This window comes from Leptopilina boulardi, unplaced genomic scaffold, assembly GCF_019393585.1.
Source record: "Leptopilina boulardi isolate dan_hultmark-lab unplaced genomic scaffold, ZJU_Lbou_2.1 LbouV2_376, whole genome shotgun sequence".
Classification (NCBI taxonomy): Eukaryota; Metazoa; Arthropoda; class Insecta; order Hymenoptera; family Figitidae; genus Leptopilina; species Leptopilina boulardi.
The window spans coordinates 21,692-41,473 of record NW_026137947.1 but is presented as its reverse complement, the minus strand read 5'-3'; the positions used below and the strand labels follow the sequence as shown (position 1 = coordinate 41,473).

The 19,782-nt window shown below is 28.8% G+C and overlaps 1 protein-coding gene across 1 annotated transcript in view; it reads right to left on the bottom strand.

The window, feature by feature from the left end:
• LOC127287853 (LIM domain only protein 3-like) overlaps nucleotides 1–18,181 on the bottom strand; it is a 110,950-nt gene extending 92,769 nt beyond the window's left edge. The window contains exon 1 of the mRNA XM_051314975.1: nucleotides 17,869–18,181. The gene's annotated coding sequence lies outside the window, so the exon portion shown is untranslated. The remainder of the gene's footprint in view (nucleotides 1–17,868) is intronic.
• Nucleotides 18,182–19,782: the final 1,601 nt, after the last annotated feature.

Genomic DNA, 19,782 nt, shown 5'->3' with positions numbered 1-19,782 from the left:
GATTAAATTTACATTGACTGTAGTTTTTTCTCGCATGAATTTAGGCGTTTTTCTTTCTTTTTTTTTTTTTGTTTTTGCTTTTTTTTTATTATTGGACGATTGGTCGTGTAGCCAATTCGGCCAATTTGCGGTCGAGTCGAGCAGGCAGTCGCAATTCAATTATACCAACAGCGATATTTGATCGGATCAAATGGAAAATGTTGGAAAATCAATCCCGATGGTTTTAATGGATGGTCCCCTCGCGCATACAGTGCGACACACATTATGTCTCCTTCATATGTATACATTTAAATTTGTTTTTTCTTATTAAAAAAGAAAAATATTTAAATATTTTTTTTTTTTTTTTGCCAGTACGTCTTATATTAGTGATTTCAACTCATTTTTTTTGTCATTTTTCATTTGGTAAACAAAAATATTACCAAATCAAATTTTACTTTATAATTTTATAAACTTATATTGAGTTTTATTTAAAAATTATTGAATTTATCTACTAATTGGTATTAACAAATTCTAATTTAACGCTGACAAAAATTATAATCGAGTATAATTTTATAAAAAAAAAAATTCTTTATTTAATATTAATTAATAAATTTAAAATATTTCTAATTTCACGCTTTATTGTAATTTTATTTCAGCATAAAAAAAAATCTCGTTAAACCCCTTTAATTTGGTAAATAAAAAGGAAAATCAAAGCCAGGATTGGTTTCTCACGCATGAAATCCCTCGTACTCTATATTTGGACTACAAATTGCAATTCTATCATCGACCATCTTTCCTAATTGCTCTAGTGTCGTTTAAAGCAATAAAAAAAAAAGAAAATACCGTTTAATAAAGGTTCAATTCACAATTGGAAATAAAATGAAAAAAAAAATCTATTTCTCTTTTTGTTAATAAAAAAAAAAAAATCACGAAAGTGCAAAATTTGGGTGTTAAAAAAAAGAGGAGGGGGGGGGCAATTTTAAACAGTCTCTCTTTCTCTAGTGACTTCGATTTCAGTTTTAGAGGAGAGTCTGAGCGTGCAATGATTGATGCTGGTTTGCGGGGGTATGGGGGGAGGGGGTCAGAGAGAGAGACTGTGAACCAGTAGGTAGTGGAGGAGGGGAGGGGGGGGGGGTGGAAATTTAATTAACGTAAATGCCGCCGCCACGGCGAGCGTTACACGCCGTGCGTGGCGATCGCTCATATGCAACCCTCTCGACCCTACCCCTCTCCCCTCGCAATTCAACCCCATCACCCATAGCATCCCCTTTATAGCCACTGACTGGGTTATTAAACACTCTCGCAGTCCGAGTAAAGGGTAAAGTGTGAACGGCCGGTTCAGATTTTTCTCCCAAGTTACTTTCTTTTTTTTTTTTTCGTTTTTTTTTTCCTACCGATTATATCCAAAGTTGATTAATCGATCAGAGTTCGAATCAGGAAATAGATTTTTCAAGGTGAATTTGTTTCGAAGAGATGTAAAAAGAATATTTGAGAAATATTTGTTCGCGATTGAAATGAACATATTTTTTTGAACCTTTTTAGAATCAATTTTTCTTTCTTTTTTTCATTGTTATTTTGTTTATTTATTACAATTAATAAAAACAAACAGTCGATTTAAAAAGAAATTGATAATTAGGGTATTTAATGTACAATTTTTATGAATTTTTTTAACATTAGTAGTAAAAGACAGTTATAGTCAGACAAAACTAATTTATTTCTTATTTTATTATTATTTATATTATTGCAATTATTAGTTAATATAAATTTATTAATATTATATGTAAATATTTATAGAAATAAAATATTTTAATAATCCTACAAGGACAGAAATAAATAAAAGAAAAAAGACAAAGAATTTTCGATGAAGAATAAAAAAAAAGTGTTATAGCATGAAATCGATGCCAATTTAAGGAAGTTTCTTCTTTTGGTTAATATTTTGCCATCTCTTGCAATAAAGTTGAGAAAATAATTCTATATTCTCGTAAACCTAATTAGGAATGAGTGAAGCTTGCAACAAGTAACTCGAGACAATTTCGTTTCGAATAAGAACAATGTCTTTCTTCGAATCCGCAAACAACTTCGTTACTCACGATATATATATAGCTTTTAACGTCGAGACGATTTCGAATGCATGGTACGAAAGTGAGAAAGAAAGAGAGAGAGGAAAAAGTAAGAAAAGACGAGTAAAAGTTTCTCAAAAAAAAAAAAAAAAAATAACCGGGGGAAAATATCCTTTCTCGAAAGATCGCCAGCGGCTGGCCAATGTAATCGTCCGTAAAAATGTAATAAAAGAGATCAAAGAACTGTCTTCATGGATAAACGGATATTAAGTAGAGAAACAAGCTTTGACTGAATTACACAATTGCCTTTTTACACGAAAAATATTTGAGAAAAATTCAAAATACTAATATTATCTCAAACGGAACTTCTTTTTTCTAGATATTATAGAGAAATTATTATTTATTTTTATTTATCTTTCAATTAAAAAAAAAAAAAAATTTCTTAAGCTATACCTAAAAATCACTAAAATTTTAGTAGAAAGAAACCTCTGAATTTTACTAAAAAAAAAAAAAACTAGGGAAATTTTTTTTACTAATTTGAATTAATAAAAAAATTTACTAAAATACAAAAGAAAAATATTTTACATATATAAATGATGTATTCATGTTCAGAGTAACTGAGACGAATATTTTGAATTTACCTGTCAAAGATGGTGCTTTGTGCTTTTATATTAAATCAAGGTACGAAAGGAACGTCAATAAAATAGTCCCCTCGGGGTGCCTCTCAATTTTCAAGATGCTTGAATGGAATATAAAAAAAAAAAGAAGAATTGATTCGCTCCTGTTCAAGTATTCGTTATGAATGGTCAGAATTTTATTTCGAAACATATTCCTTTAAATAATATTCATATATGTGACAAAATATGCAATTTGGAGAGAAAAAAAAATTATCACCATTTTTATTATTAAATTTTTACAAATCAATTTTCTTCAAAATTATTATTTAACAAAAATTCCATTAAATTGAATTTATATATATTTATATATATATAAATTTATATATATTTATATACAACGAGTAAAACTCGTATTTTAATTATATAAAGAATAAAACTCTAAGTATATCTAAAAACGGTAATAAAACGGAAAATCTACTTTAAACTTCGTGAATACAAATTTACGTTACTATATATTTTGATACGTTACTTTACGATTCGTTACTGTACATTACGTTATTTTACATTACTATACATTGTGATACTTTACATTTCATAACTATACATTTCTTTACATTTCGTTACGTTACGTTACTTTACACTAAATACATTAAAAACCGATAAAATGTTCAATGGGTAAAACCCGTCGAACAAGAGTAAAACACTCAAGGAAAGTTATTCGGAGTAAAACTCCGGGAGTATGGCTCCTTAGGTGGTTGAGACCCTTCTGGACTCCGTGTAGCACGAGAGTGACAGTCCTCAGCGGAAGCGCAGCTTATATAGCCGATCGGTGGTCTGAGCGTATGCGAGAGAGCTTTTAGCGATGCGGCCCACGCGGCGGAATCGGGTACTACGTTGCAGTGCTCCGCAGTCGGTAACCTGTTTATCGACTTACGACAATATTTACTATAAATATTTACCAGCCGTCTTCTAAATATCATTACAATAAAACAAAAATGTTACTGAAGCCAATTTTCATTTTACAGACATTCTATCCCATTGAATTTGTCAGAATTATTTACTCGCAGATGAATTTGAAAATTTTTTCTTAAAAAAAATTTATTTTCTTATTTTTAGTAAATTATCATTGAATTTTAAACTATTATTGAATGTAAAAATTTAGAAATAATGATTTGTTATTACAAACAGAAGGTAATAATCAAAAGGAACTGTTATATGTTGTGTAAGTCAACTTAGCTGTGTGGGTAGTATACACGGTTCGCGTCCCAAGAGTCCTGGGTTCGATCCCCCATGCGTATGAGATTTTTTCAAAATTATTTTTCATTGATCTATATACTGAATGCGTAATAATTTTAAATAAAATATAATTTAGAAGTAGTAAATTATAAAAACTGTAATTTATTTAAATAAAAAAAAATATATATATATATATATATATAAAACGGAAATCAACTTGAAACAAGTCGCTCGGAATTAATGAATGAAATCAAATCAAACCCGTTTGTTGATTCGCGCATTGAGGGGGTTATAGTGAGTGAGTGAGGGCCAGTCGAGAACCGATAGTTGGTTTCGAATTTCCCGGTCGATATATATATATAGGATACACACACGTTCATCATGAGGGCAACACCGTGCGTTGCGTTATTACATCGAGTGCTATTAAGACTTCCAATTAGTTCGATATACCAGCATGTCGGGTTGTGTGTATCGTTTGAAATCGTGGAAAATCGTAAACGACGCGGAATCGCCTGTTCACAATGCACAGCTATTTCCGGTACGCATTTCAATCAAGAGTTGCAAATTTAATTCCTAACGGAGAAAGAACAGATGTACATAGGTAAATTAATTTTTTTTTTTTTTTTTTGTAGGGAAAGAATGTAATTTAAGAAAATTAAGAAAAAGAAAATGGATCTAAAAATAGATCTTCAAGGGTTAAAATGGTATTAGGGTCAGTTGGGGTAAATGGGGACAAAATCGCTATTTTTCAAAAAAATTACGTATCTTTCTTCCTTTAAAAGGTAATATTTGCGGGTTTATTTTTTTTAAGTTGTTATTTACATTCTCAGGATTAATTTTATGCAGCAGAAAAAAATTTAGATAAACTTTAAACGCATGAAATTAACTGTCTCCCATTTATCCCAAGATTTAGAAAATTTCATAAAATTTGGGGTAAATGGGGACAGCATTTCAAAGAAAACAGACTTAAAAATCATATCAAATTTTTTTCTTATTCCTTATGACTCCTATAACAGGAATTCACTTGAATTTTTGATTTTTATCAATTTGGTTAATAATTACAAGCTGTCCCCATTTACCCCAACTTATCCTACTGATCGGAAATAATTGTGGAAAGCATGGAATTTATTTGACCAATGTTGTTATCAAAAAATGGGAATTAAAAATCAAAATATTAAAAAAAAAAAATTTAAGGGATATTTTTTTTATTAATTTCCAGACATTATTGCGAATTTAAAATTATATTAGAAAAAAATAATTTCCAAGAATTTCTAATTGTGTAGAATAAATTAAAAACCTCAAGTAATAATTTAAGTGAAATAATATTTAATTATTATATTTTCCAAGAATTACAATTGTAATAGATATATAGAAGTGATTTTGGAATTTAATTACCTTTATATACCTGGATTCCGAGCTGTTTACATTCAAGTTTAAACGTTATCTTAAGCTGAAGGTCATAATAATAAAATTGGGATTGAAAATTCTAAAGATAATTAAATCAGTTACAAATCGTGTCTTGACCTGTTTAGACACGATCAACGCGAGAGAATATTTTCCAATTTTAATACATTTTTTTTTTCTTTTAGTAAATTTTCTTTGTTCCGGGAGTATTCGAAATTTTTTAAATCGCGATCGTTTAAATTTTCAAAAAAAGTATTTTCTTTTTCAATTTAGAAGCAGTTTCGGGAGTGTTCGAAATTTTTTAAATCGCGATCGTTTAAATTTTCAAAAAAGTATTTTGTTTCTTCAACTTAGAAGCAATTTTGGGAGTGTTCGAAATTTTTTTAAATCGCGTGTATTTCTGACATATCGTGACGTCCAAAATGTAACATCGGCTGCAGACAAAGGTTAGAGATATATTTTTGTTTTTTTTATTTAAAATTTAAATTTTACTTACATTTTCCTACAAAAATTTTAGCAACATAATTAAAATTAATTTTACTAAATTTTACTGTACAATATAAAAAGAAAGTAGCAAAATATTTAAAAATAATTATTTAATTATTAATAATTAAATTTTAATAATTTGGAAACATTAATTTAAAAAACAAATATGAAAAAAAAATTAATTAAAATGTATATAAAAAAAAACAAAATGATAAAATTAAGGAGAAATTGGAAAAAAGAAAGAAAAAGAAAGTTAAGAGCGGAAGCTTGGAGAGTATATAAGAGTAAGAGTTGCAGAATCGATTTTTGAAGGAAACACACATCGATAATGCTTTTGTTCCAACAAGAATTCATCTAGAAGCTTATCTCATTTATTACCGCTCCCAAAGAAAACCGCCCTCGTCTCGTTCATCGGTTATTTTACTACCTCGAGAGATACGAGGGCGAGTAATGTCTTTGTTTTCACCGCGCAACATCCTTATACTGAGCTTTAGGTTCACATTCTGAAAATGGTTGCAAGATAAGAAAACCGCTGTGTTTTCCTATTTTACTTAATACTTGTACGTTAAACATTTTTTTGATTGATTTCTTTTTTTTTCTTTCTTTCAAATAATTTGTTTTTATTTCTCTAATTAGTCACGCCCCACCCCTAAAAAAAAAATAAGCCACCCCTTATAAAGAAATTGTAATAAAATGTTTTTTTGGTGAATGATTTTTGCATCTTAAAAAAAATTCCAAAAGGTTAGGAAAAAAAAAGAGAGGTGGAAATGGGGGATGATGACTTGAAAATGTATCCCAGTTGTTAGCGCAAAGCAGTTGTTGAGGAGAATAGAAGGAGGGAGGAGGGGGGTAGATAAGGCATGGGCATAAACGTCCGTAGATAAGAGCTGTTTGCACCCCCGTTGTGGACAGTTAGCCTTAAATAAGACTAGGGGAATGAGAAATTCACCGTCCATTGTTGTGGTTTCGCTTTCACCATCTCAGAATCATTTTCCTTTGCCACCTATTCTTATTATTATTATTATTATCATTATCATCTTTGTAGGGTGAAAATATTCATCAGACATTACAGACACCCGGATGAGTAATATTTTTTTTATCAAATAAAAAAATGTCAAAAATCAATATTAAAATAAATGTAATAAAATTATAAAACTTTTCGAAACAAATTTTTTTGGCAAAAATTTGTAAAAAAAATATTATGGTAATATTCCATTTAATGTTGAGGTAATATTATGCTGTAATATTAAGGTAATATTACTTGGTATAATTAAGTAATATTACGCTGTAATATTAAGGTAATATTCCACGTAATAATGAGGTAATGTTATTTGGTAATATTAAGGTAATATTCCACGTTAAAATGAGGTAATATTACGCGGTAATATTAAGGCAATATTCCACGTAATATTAATGTAATATTCCATTTAATATTTAGGTAATATTACGCGGTAATATTCAGTTAATATTTTACGGTAATATTAAGGTAATTTATCATGTAATATTGAGGTATTATTACGCGTAATATTAAGGTATTATTCTGCGTAATATTGAAGTAATATTCTACGTAATATTCAACGTAATATATTATTTAGTATTGAGGTAATAATACGCAAAAATATTAAGTTAATATTATACGATAATATTACATGGTAATATTGAGGTAATATTCTATGTAATAATGAGGTAGTGTTACTTAGTAATATTAATGCAATATTACGCGGTAATATTAAGATAATATTCCATTTAATATTTAGGTAATATTACGCGGTAATATTTAGTTAATATTTTACGGTAATATTCAGTTAGTATTTTACGGTAATATTAAGGTAGTATTCTGCCTAATATTGAAGTAATATTCTACGTAATATTCAACGTAATATACTATTTAGTATTGAGGTAATATTACGCGGTAATGTTAAGGTAATTTATCATCTAATATTGAGGTATTATTACACGTAATATTAAGGTAGTATTCTGCCTAATATTGAAGTAATATTCTACGTAATATTCAACGTAATATACTATTTAGTTAATATTACGCGTTAATATTGAGTGAATATTATTCGATAATATTACATGGTAGTATTGAGTTAATATTATACGATAATATTACATGGTAATATTGAGTTAATATTATACGATAATATTACATGGTAATATTTCATGTAATATTGAGGTATTATTACACGTAATATTGAAGTTATATTGCAATAGAAGAAATAGACTTTTTGTTTCAAGAAAAATATCACACGCCAGTGGGAATCGAACTCTGAACCTTTGGAACACGAGTCAGAAGCGTTAACCAACGAACCAACCTGACTTATTAAAGGTTTAGATTATTTATTTTATACTTAGCAAAAAAAAGCGTAATATTACGTGCTACTTGAGAAGGTACTATAATTTTTTTTATCCCAAATAAAAAATAAAATAGAAAGTTGAGAACAAGAAATTTTTTTTCGTTCAGTACGTAAATCAATGAAAGATTTTTTTTTTTTTTTTAGTAAAAAAAAAAGATTATCGCGATGTGTGAGAAATCCGTCAGGAATAAATCTTATTCGTCTCGTGTTTGGGATTTGTCCACGTATCTTTTCGAATTCTAACAAAAATTCAGTCTCGCCGTTCTAAATTCTCGTTATCAGTGGGAGTTTCGACAGTAATGTGCCGGCGTATTATGTAGGACCGTCCTATGTGTCGACCGTGTGCATCCCTTTTACGTTTTGGTAAACCAGAGAGAGAGAGAGAGAGAGAGAAACGGTGTCGTTTAGCGTCAGATAGCGGAAACGTATGAGGGACCGGGGTGAAGTCACCATCGTTATCTTAAGGGAACCTACTCAATAGCAAATGCGCATTTAGCTCGCGGAGCAAAATTTCCGCCGTTGCATTCCATGTGTGCATTTTATCATTGTATGTGCACGCATGAAACAAATTCCGCCACCTTACCTTTCAACATAATTCATATTACAAAAGTTCAGTATGTAAATTCCTTTTTATTTATTCTTTTTTATTTAAATTATTATTTATTATTTTTTCTATTTAAATTAAATAAATGAAGTGACAAAAATTAAAATTTTGTTAACATAAAATTTAATTTTACTCACGTGTATATTAAAATATTAATATTCAAATTTAATTTATGTAATTAGTTTATAAAAAAAAAAAAATAATAATTGTAATATGAATATCCCAATATTATATACGTAAGTACTTATCAACTATATAAATTATATAATCGGAAAGGTTTACTAAACTCAACCGACATAACAATTCGTTGAAATTTAAATTAATTCCCCCCTGTCGTTAATTCAAAATGAAATTTTCTCGAGTGAAAATGAAATCAATAATCTGTATAGTATTATAATATTATACAAAAGAATCAATTGCCATACACGTCAGGAAAATAGATCTCAATGTTTTGATATAAATAAAATACAATGACGCACGATTTAATCAACAATTGAAATATATTATACAATGTTTATTGAGAATTTTAATTATAATTTTTATTAAATTTTTCAAAAATTGACCTACATTTTTTTGCTAATTTTTTCTAAAATATTTGTTCTAAAACATTTCGAAATAAAATTTTTTCATCTTTTTCAAAAAAAGAATTTTTTTTTTAAGAAAAAAAAGAAAAATATTTGAGAGGAAAATATTAAAAATACGGGTATGAAAATTCTTGAAAGTGTTTCATTTTTTTTTTTTTTTTTAATAATATACAGGAACTGACGCATAATCTAACATGGTAACATTCAAAGTAAAGTAGGGTTTACTGGTTGCGCTTAGGGTTAACTTATACTTCAGAATATGTGTGTAATGTGCACTGGAAGCCTCGGGGTAGGTGCTTGCGGTAAATCTAATAACGCTGTAATGTTGTTAACCTCCATCCCCTTTTTCCATCCCCTCTCCAAACCATACAAAGTTGAACCGTAAGTTTAGTTTGTGCCTGCAGCAAAACCAGCCACCATATGCCAAGAATTTCTAACGTGTGGCCTATTCACCTGCCACGAGTTAAACAAATAAAACATTACTCGACAACAGACACTTCAAAAGCTTTTTCTCTCTTCAAAAAAAAAAAAAAAAACCAAAAAAACCAAAAAAAATGACAAAAAAAATTAACAAATTTTTCCTCTCCAAAAAAGAAAACCAAGAATTTAATTTCAAAATAAAATTTTTCATTTATCCAAAATTAGGATAGAAAAATTTTATATTATTGTTTACTTATGCGGGAAAAATTTCGGAAATGCCTTCCGGGCAATTTTCCGAATTACTTCACTAGAATTTCTGAAAAAAATCCTAAAACCAAATTCCTTCTACTGAAAAATTTATTTTTTACGTTTATCAAAAATTAGAATTGAATTTTGTTTTTTATTAATTATTAATAAATAATTTAATCAAAGAAAAGTGTTTTATAATTAACATTAAGTTAGGCTTGTAATGATAGTTAGAAATCGGCCGGTAAATATTTGTACTAAATATTATCGCGCGTCGATAAACATGTTACCGACCGCGAAGCACAAAGACGTAGTACCCGATTTCGTCGCGCGGGCCGCATCGCCAAAGTTCACTCGCGTGCGCCCAGTTCACCGATCGGTTATATAAGCTGCGCTCTCGCTGAGGGCCGTCACTCTCGTGCTACACGGAGTCCGGCAGGGTCTTACCCACCTGACTAGAAGTTTTACTCCGAAAATCTTTGTAGAGAGTTTTACTTCGAAAATCTTTGTAGAGAGTTTTACTCCGATAATCTTTGTAGAGAGTTTTACTCCGAAAATCTTTGTATAGAGTTTTACTCCGAAAATCTTTGTAGAAAGTTTTACTCTCGTTCGTTGGGTTTTACCCGTCGAACATTATATCGGTTTTATGTGTAAATAGTGTATAGTAACGAATTGTAAAGTAATGTATCGCGATGTAAAGTAACGTAATGTATAGTAAAGAAATATTATAAAGTAACGTATCAAGAGGTAAAGTAACGTAATAAATGTATAGTAAAGAAATATCGTATTCCCACAGTTTAAAGTAAATTTTCCGTTTTATTACCGTTTTGTAGATATAATTAGAGTCTTACTCTTCATATAATTAGAACTACGAGTTTTACTCATAGTTCACTAGAATATCGCGAATTTTTAGGCAGTATTACAATTGATTTCACTGCTCATCGCTGCGAGTTGAAGCCGATTTCTTTAATGCGCGGCTCAAATAAGCGACGTTACCAGATTAATGCCAATTCTCGATTCCGCGGCTCAACGTATCGTGATAGACGCCGATAATCATTGTGTGAAATTGACTTCCGCGATTTATCTGTACGCCTTTATATTTTTCACCTGTAAATACCGTTGTAAATAAATAATTTGTTTCAGTTTGTAATTAACCCGTAAATATCCTGTTATTATTTTTGTTGAAATCAAAACGAACCCTGGCTCGGCGAGCTATAATATTGATTCTTACAATTACAAACGTTACAGGCTATAGAAAAAGGAATTTTTTGAGAATATGATTCAGAATATATATATATATATATATATATATATATATATATATATATAAATGAAAATCAAATATGAAATAAATAAAATTTAATTAAATTTTCTTATCTACGAAATGGAATTACTCAATTAACATAGAGGGTGTGTTATAGTATAGATATAGTTAACTACCCCTAGACACCTATGTACTTAATGTAACCCATGTAAGCTCACGCTAGAACAAATTCTCAGCACCATCTACTTCGAGTCCCTTCTCACTCCCTAATTCTCTCCCAGCGTCGATGTTATGAAGTTGTGTTGAACTTTTCGGAGGCATAGTTTGCTGAACCCCCCCCTCCTCTTTTTGTCGAGGAATACAAAAGCTCAGCTTACTTCGTGACATAATTTATATATTTTTTTTTTATATTTTTTTTTTGTAAATTATTTAATTTTTTAAATAATTAATAATAATAATTAAACTATGAAGCAATTTTAAAGTAAAAATAAAACTTTTAGTATAAAAATAAAATCCCGTAAGGATCATTAAACTGATCGAGCGAGGGGGAGGGGGTGGGATTGTTTAAGCGTCGATGCAATTTGATCTCGTATATATATATATATATATATATATATATATATACATATATACATATGTTGAAATCGCGACCGAGAATCGCGTTAGTTTGTGAATTGGTGTAGCGTGCGGGTTAATAATTACACTCCCTTCCCCGAGCCAACACCCCCGATTTGAATCCTCGCGGACCTTGTGGGCGAGAGGAGATAAAAATCAGTAATTAGCCGGGACCATTATGGCGGCCGTTTGAAAAATTAGCGGGTCGGGGGTAAACCGCCCCTCTGGGCACAATCCCGCTCTATATATATATATATATATACATGTAACAAACGTGAATCCAGCCTGTCTCTGATTTATACGGGTTTGCTATTAATTATCCACCTCTACCCACGATTCCACAACCTTCCCCTACCAACTCAAAAACCACCCTTATATTAAGAGTTTGTTCGCAAATGTAAATATATAAAATGTTTACATCCTGACAAATACTACTTATCCATTTACATTTAGAAAATTATTCATGATGTATGTCAGTACCTAAACGCTTTTCCCATTTTCGTACACATATATATATATATATATATATAAACTAGTGAATTATCAATAGCAATCAAAACCTTTATCCAAAGTTTACCCTCGAGATTAGATCAATGTTTGTCGACGGCAATCAAACACCGACTAGATAAATCTCTTTATGCATTTAAACAGAAAAAATAATGAAATTTTCTCCCACAAATGATAAAAAAAAGTAAAGTTTCTCGTTTAATTATCAGGAGAGGAAAAAAAAGAAGTTTGCAAAGAGGAACTTGCGGTAGCAATTCAATTGAAAAGTTTGCTCTATGTCAATATCTCGCCAGAAATTATTCTGATTTTTTATTTATTTTTATTTAGTATTATTAATTTTTCAGTTTTCCTCTATTTTTTTTTTATTTATTTTTATTAGTATTATTATATTTTCATTTTCCTCTATTTCTTTTTATTAGTATTATTCTTTATTTTTATTAGTATTTATCCATTTTCTTCTATTTTTTTTAAACTTTTAACGGTATTATTATTTTTTTTTATTTATTTTTTTTTCTTAGACGAATTATAAACTATTACTAGCTGTAAATATTGAAAAATTATTTTGTTTTTACAAACAGAAGGTTGTAACATTCAAGAAATAGTGTTGGAATAAAAAATTTTGTAAGCCAACGTGGCTGCGTGGTCTGCGTGTAAGGCTTGCGTCCCAAGGGTCCTGGGTTCGATTCCCCATGCGTGCGAAATTTTTCAAAATTATTCTCCAGTTTCTTATACCGTAGGTACAATAATCTTAAATAGAATACAAGTTATAAATAAATAAATAAAAGTAAATAAAATAATAAATAAATAAAAATAAATAAAAATAAATAAAAATAAATAAAAGTAAATAAAAATAAATAAAAATATATAAAAATAAATAAAAAAAAAAACATGTCGAATTTAAGAATAACTGACAGGATAAGTTCGTCTCTAAACGAAAAACAAATCGGTGAAAGCGTAACACCCACGTTAGGCCCTAGACAATTTCTCCACTAAGAACCACAGAGACAGAAAACTCTGATCAGTCCCAAATTTAAATTTCTGAATAAATTTTCTCCAAATGAATGTCGTATCCAATTTTCATAATTGTGGAAAATAAAATTTAAGGGGGGGGGAGATAGAGAGTGGCGAACTAGGCTTTTGAGTATGCGGAAAATTTGAGTTCAGAGGACCCTTCTGCATTCCATAATAATAGCATTAGGGAATGCTCAACGTTGATCGTGTATTCGAGTTTGTGTGTTGGCTTCACTGGTAGCCTAATGATGCATATCTCAGTCCGTTATGTTCCAATGTCTCGACACGATCAGAGCGTGGATCGAAGGTTTCGTGGAATAGGTATGGTTGCAATGAGGTTGAGAGCTTGTGGTTTGGATGCCAACCTAACCATGTCTAGCACACGTTACTTGTCGGCTTGTATAGGCACTGCCAGATATAACTCGTGATGCCTATAGAATTCGAGCAATGCCTGCTCAAGAGTCACTATACTGACATTTCGTGTATTATATATATATATATATATATAGTGGATAAACGTACATATAACACGATCCATTGGCTTTCATTGCTACGATAATGATGATGATCGATCATTATATCATATATTTGAAAATTATGAATTGCAGATTTTCAAATTTTTATTTTAATAATAATTTTTTTTATCATTCATTTATTTTAATAATATCATTAATTGTTTATTCTTTTTTTTTTAATTTTCATTGGAAAATGATTTTTTTAAACTTAATATTTTTTCGGTTTTTTATTTTATTTTATTTTCAAAATAAATATTTGGGAAAAAATTTAAGTTTTCGAAAATTTAGCATTAAGTTCTAATAGTTAAGCATGGACAGTGATAAATTATATTTAGTAGTAACATTCTAGTATAGACAGACAATACCTGTAATTTTATTTATAGAAACTAGCAAATAACATTTAGTAGTAAAAATCGAGTATAGTCAGCCAATTTCTGTAATTTTTTTTAATAGATATTAGATAGTAATATTAAGTAGTAAAAGTCAATTACAGTCAGACAGTGGTAGTAAGAATCAAGCATAGTCAGACAATAATAATTTATTAATAAATTAATTATATTAATAACTATATTATTATATATTATAAATTTATTATAATTCTATAATTTTTAAATTTTGTAATTTTAGTAATGGAACTAGTGAATAAAATTGAGTAGTAAAAATCGAGTACAGTCAGCCAATGTCTAATTTTTTATAGATTCTAGATAGTAATATTAAGTAGTAAAAGTTGAGTACAGCCAGACAATTCTAAACTTTGTTTTATAGAAAGCGAAAAACATTAATAAGTAGTGAATGTCAAGCATAGTCAGAGAGTGATCTTAAATTTGTCTACACATAATACTAAGTAGTAAAAGTCAATTACAGTCAAGACAGTGGTAATAACAAGTAGTAAGAATCAAGCATAGTCAGACAATAATAATTTATTAATAAATTAAGTATATTAATAACTATATTATTGTAAATTTATTATAATTTTATAATTTTTAAATTTTGTAATTTTATTTACAGAAACTAGTAAATAAAATTAAGTAGTAAAAATCGAGTATAGTCAGACAATACCAGTAATTTTATTCATAGAAACTAAAACTCCTGAAATTAAGTAGTAAAAGTCAATTATAGTCAGACAATAAGTTAAATTTTCTGTATAGAATAAATGTAAAAATATTTTTATATTTTTATATATCTATACAAAGAATGAAAACAATTGAAAACTATTTTAAGTTGTTGACGCAAAAAAAAAAATGTTTTGAATTTTATTTTACAAACGAAATAAATGTCATCTTTTTCTGACTCGAACCATTACACAATTTTGTTTTGCTTAAAAAAATAAAAAAAAACATTCAAGCTCGATGTTCATCTTTTTTTTTTGTTTCGTTTGTTATAAATGAATTTCAACAGAAAAATTCCACGTGTGCTTTACGAATCGTAGGACTCCCATGAATTCCCGGTTGCACGTCACGCATACCATCAGCGAGAGATTGCGCAAAAATCGGACAAAACGAGAACAACTAATTTAACTGCTTTCAAACAATTAATTCGGAGCATTTCATTTAATTGTTCAGCTCAGTAGGGCTTTTTCACTCTTCTATTTGGAATATCTCTCTTTTACACAAAATCGCGAGTTCTCATTTGAGGAAAAAAAAAAAAAAATTAAAATTGGGGAAAAGAATTTTATAAAATTGTTTTTAATAATTATAATTTTAATAAATTTTATTTATTATTATTTTAATTAATTATTAACTACATTTTTTGTTATTATGCATTTTTAATTAATTATTAACTACATTTTTTGTTATTATGCATTTTTAATTAAAAAATTATTTCGTATTTTAAAAACTGAATTTTTAAATTAATTTTCTTTTTTGTTATTATTTAAAGAGAAAATAAAATTTTTAAAATAACAGAGATAATTATGTCAAAAGAAAAAAAAATTATCTTCTGTTTATACAAAGTTTTGAATTGAATGAAGTACGTTAGAGAGGAGAAATGATTTTTTGTGGATATGAGAGTGGTATGGTCGTTAAAAAAATATTCTCTCGTTGGACATGTATATATATATATATATATATATTACATATGGTATACCTTTTTGCCTATATAAGTAGGTATAAAAAAAAGGAGTGGGAGAAACGAAAGTACATATAGGTTTTTAGGGATGAAAATGTAATCGTTTTGGTTCCATGTTTTCTGCAATTCCCTCAACTCAAACCCCCTCATTCCTCCTTCACTCCTCTACAGCGGCTACTATTTATTGCCCACACTTGGCCGGTTCACAACATAAATATGTTACACCTATGGCCATTGGTACTGGCGAATTCTTCCAACGTTTCATGAAAATGCCTTTTTTCTCTCTCTTTTTTTCTCTCTCTCTCTCCTTCTCTCCCTTTGCTCACCCCCCCCCAACCTCTTCTCTTTCTCTCTCACAAAACTCTTTTCACGCTCGTTCCATGTCCGATAGCTTGACTTTATTGCTTTTACATCGATACTCTCGCGAGTTCAATTTTATTTTCTTTTACCGTCGCATATTTTTTTTTTTTTGAAAAACAAAATTCTTTACGCGAGTATTGTGAGTTAATGAAAAAGCAACACGATAATCAATTGAGCTTTTTTTTCCAAAGAATTACGGTATTAATCGAATTACTATTTTCTGAGTATTTAGTTAATTTTTTTTCTAAAGATTTTTTTTTGAAATTGGTAAAATTGATAAAGTATTTATTTATAAATATTATTATTTTATTATAGTTTTATTTTTATATTATTATTTATATATTATGTATTTTATTTAAAAATTATTATTTATATTATCATATTTATATTTATTTATAATTGTTTATAATATTGTATTTTTTATTTTATTTTTTTAATTTATTTTTTTATTTTAATATTAACGTAACCATAGTAATTGTTTGGATATTGATTATTATTATTATTATGGAAAATTTACATTTTACAATAATTGCTCATTAATTTTTCATAGAATTGAAAATAAAATTAAGTTTACATTTCTTGCATAATTCGATATATATGTAAACGAGTAGAAAATTTTTGTTTATATTAAATTCAAGAGTTGTTATTGAATATTTAAAATCAATTCATCGACTTTCTGTTGCATTATTTACTTTCCGTTTTTTTTTTTTTTTTTTTTTTTTAATAAACAGAGAATGTTGATTAATTCTCACATACACTAGATATAGCTATGTTATTACCTGTATTTATTTTACATGCGTTTTTAAATGCTTAAAAAGTCCAATTTTAACAGAAAATTCTTTTTTTTTAATAAAAAAAAAAAAAAAATTAATCGAAATTTTCCTATTGCAATCGGAGTTAGAAATTGAATTAAATTCTAAATAAAAAAGCAACTAGTAAAAATTGTTTTTACTTCAACAAAATTCAACATGACAATAAATTAAACATGAAAGGAAATTTCATTGTATGAAGTTTAGATTTTTTATGATACAAAAAGTCTAATAAAGTTACAAAAAAAAAAAAATTGAAGGGCTTTGCAAAAGTGATGCTTTAAGGGCTTGAAGTGGCTAGTCAAGGAAGAGGTAGGAGGGGGAAGGGGGCGGGGGTAAGTGTGGGGTAGTTTGAGCTTCGAAAGATAAAAGAAGGACCAACTGTTGAATATTGGCCACCCTCGTGATAAGTGGCAGTAGGGTGATAAAGGGTGGTTTCCATCGACCCTACAATCGACCATATTGTTTCCATAAATTTATAATAAATTTTTTCTTCATAATATAACCATTAAAAAATATTTTTACTAACCAGTTTCTATAATTCCCATCGGAAATTGAGTTCAAAAATTTTTTTTTTTTTAATTCGAAAAAATATTCCATTTTGTTGAATGTTAAAAAATTATTTTTTTCAAAAAAAAAAAAAAATAAAATTGTAATACCAAAAATTATTTTTTTTTTTTTACAAAAAGGTAAAAATGAAAAACAATTTTTCTCATTTACTTACTGTCGGCTCGCGAGTTTGACATCTCAAGTGGTTGCGCGTTCTTATCCCCTTTTGTTGTCGAGGGTCATGACCCCTGTGAGTTTCTTTTCCCGTTAACAAAAGCTCAAGCCGTTCTCCCCCTTCTCTCTTTCTGTTTCTTTTTTTAGCGTTTTTTTTTCTTTCTATCTTTTTTTTTATGCACAGCTAAAAAAAAAAAAATTTTTTTCTCGCGCGCGCTAAGGATACAAACACGTGCAATCGGGTCGCGTGGCACGTGGTATTTGTCTCTTGGTTGTGGCTGCAAAACGATTCGCAAGCTCGTCACACGAGAGCGTGTTTCGGTGAGCTTGCGAGCTTGCAAAATTGTTTTGATTGGCCAAGGGGCGGTGTCTGCGCACGCTTATGGGCGTGTTTTTCAATTGCAGGTTGGAATAAGCTCAGGAAAGTGATAGGACACCCCTCTTGTGGAGGCACGTCTTCAGGGTGGCTACCTTTTAAGGATACGGACAATCACACCTCTCTCCCCCCATTCACCCACCCACTCCCCCCTTTTACCCCTTTTTATCTTCCCGCTCTTGTCAACCTTCCACCCCCCCCCTTTCCTTGCCTTAGGGGTCACACCTTTTCTTCTCCATCTTTTGGAATTTTTTAAACTCTCTCTTTTTTCTCTTCACTATTGTTGAGAATTTTAGAGTTACGAGATTTATCTTTATTGTCAAGATAAACTGTATGTGGGGAGGTGGTGAGGAAGGGGGTGGGGGAAGGGATACTTTTTTCAGTACAAAAATTCAAAAATATATATTTCTAGCTGTAAATAATTTGATTTATAAATTTATAAAATTTTATTTTAGAGATATATGATTTATAAATAAAATAGGTATTTCAATTTCAATAATTTTTTTTTGTCAACAAAGTAACACAAATATATATATATATATATATATTCATAATAAAAATTTAACATTCAATACGTATTTAGTTGTATTTTTTTTTGTGTAATTAAAACAAAAAATAAATTCATCGACGTAGTAATAAAAAATATAAATTATTGACTGTAAACTATATCGTAAAATGAGACTTCGTATAGGGAATACTTTGTTACTGTATAAATTTATTTATTTTTATTTATTTTTACTATTTAAATTACTGTCTGACTATACTCGACTTTTACTACTTAATATTATTCACTAGTTGCTAGAAGTAAAATTACTTGTCTGACCATACCTTACTTCTACTACTTATATTATTAACTAGTTTCTTATAAATAAATCGTTGTCTGACCATACTTGACTTTTACTACTTAATAGTATTTAATATCTCAAAAGTTCGTCTTTTTTTCTATTTCTTAAACATTAATTCAAAAAAGTTAATTTACACAAAAAATATTTATATAATTCTTTTTTAATCTAGATTAATTAATTTAATTTCCATTATTGATAGAATATTTAATTATTGGATAAAATAAATTAAATTATTGAATAATTTAACATTTACCTTTCATATAATATTTATACCTAATAAATAATTGATAAACAGTTTGTTTTAGAATAGAATAAAAGTTTTATTATGTAATTCTAATGTATATGAACAAATATTTAAATTTTCTAGAATTATTATTATTTTAAAAATAATTTATAATACATTTTTTTTGGCGATGTGGCAACAAATTTTTCTTTTTTTTTTGACATTAAAATCAAGAGATTATTTTGTAAACTGAGAGCGAGTGGACGTGTGTCCCGTCTATATTAGATACCCAATTTCAGTGGTAATCCGGCCATAAATATCTTTGAATTATATTTTCCAGCGAGCTGGACACCCCTAACGATTTGTTTTAGAAGAGTGAGTGAGTGAGAGAGAGAGTAGAAGTGGGAGTGTTGGAGAGTGGGAGGAGCTATTTAGCCGTTAATCGCTCAATTAAATTGGATTGCATGGATT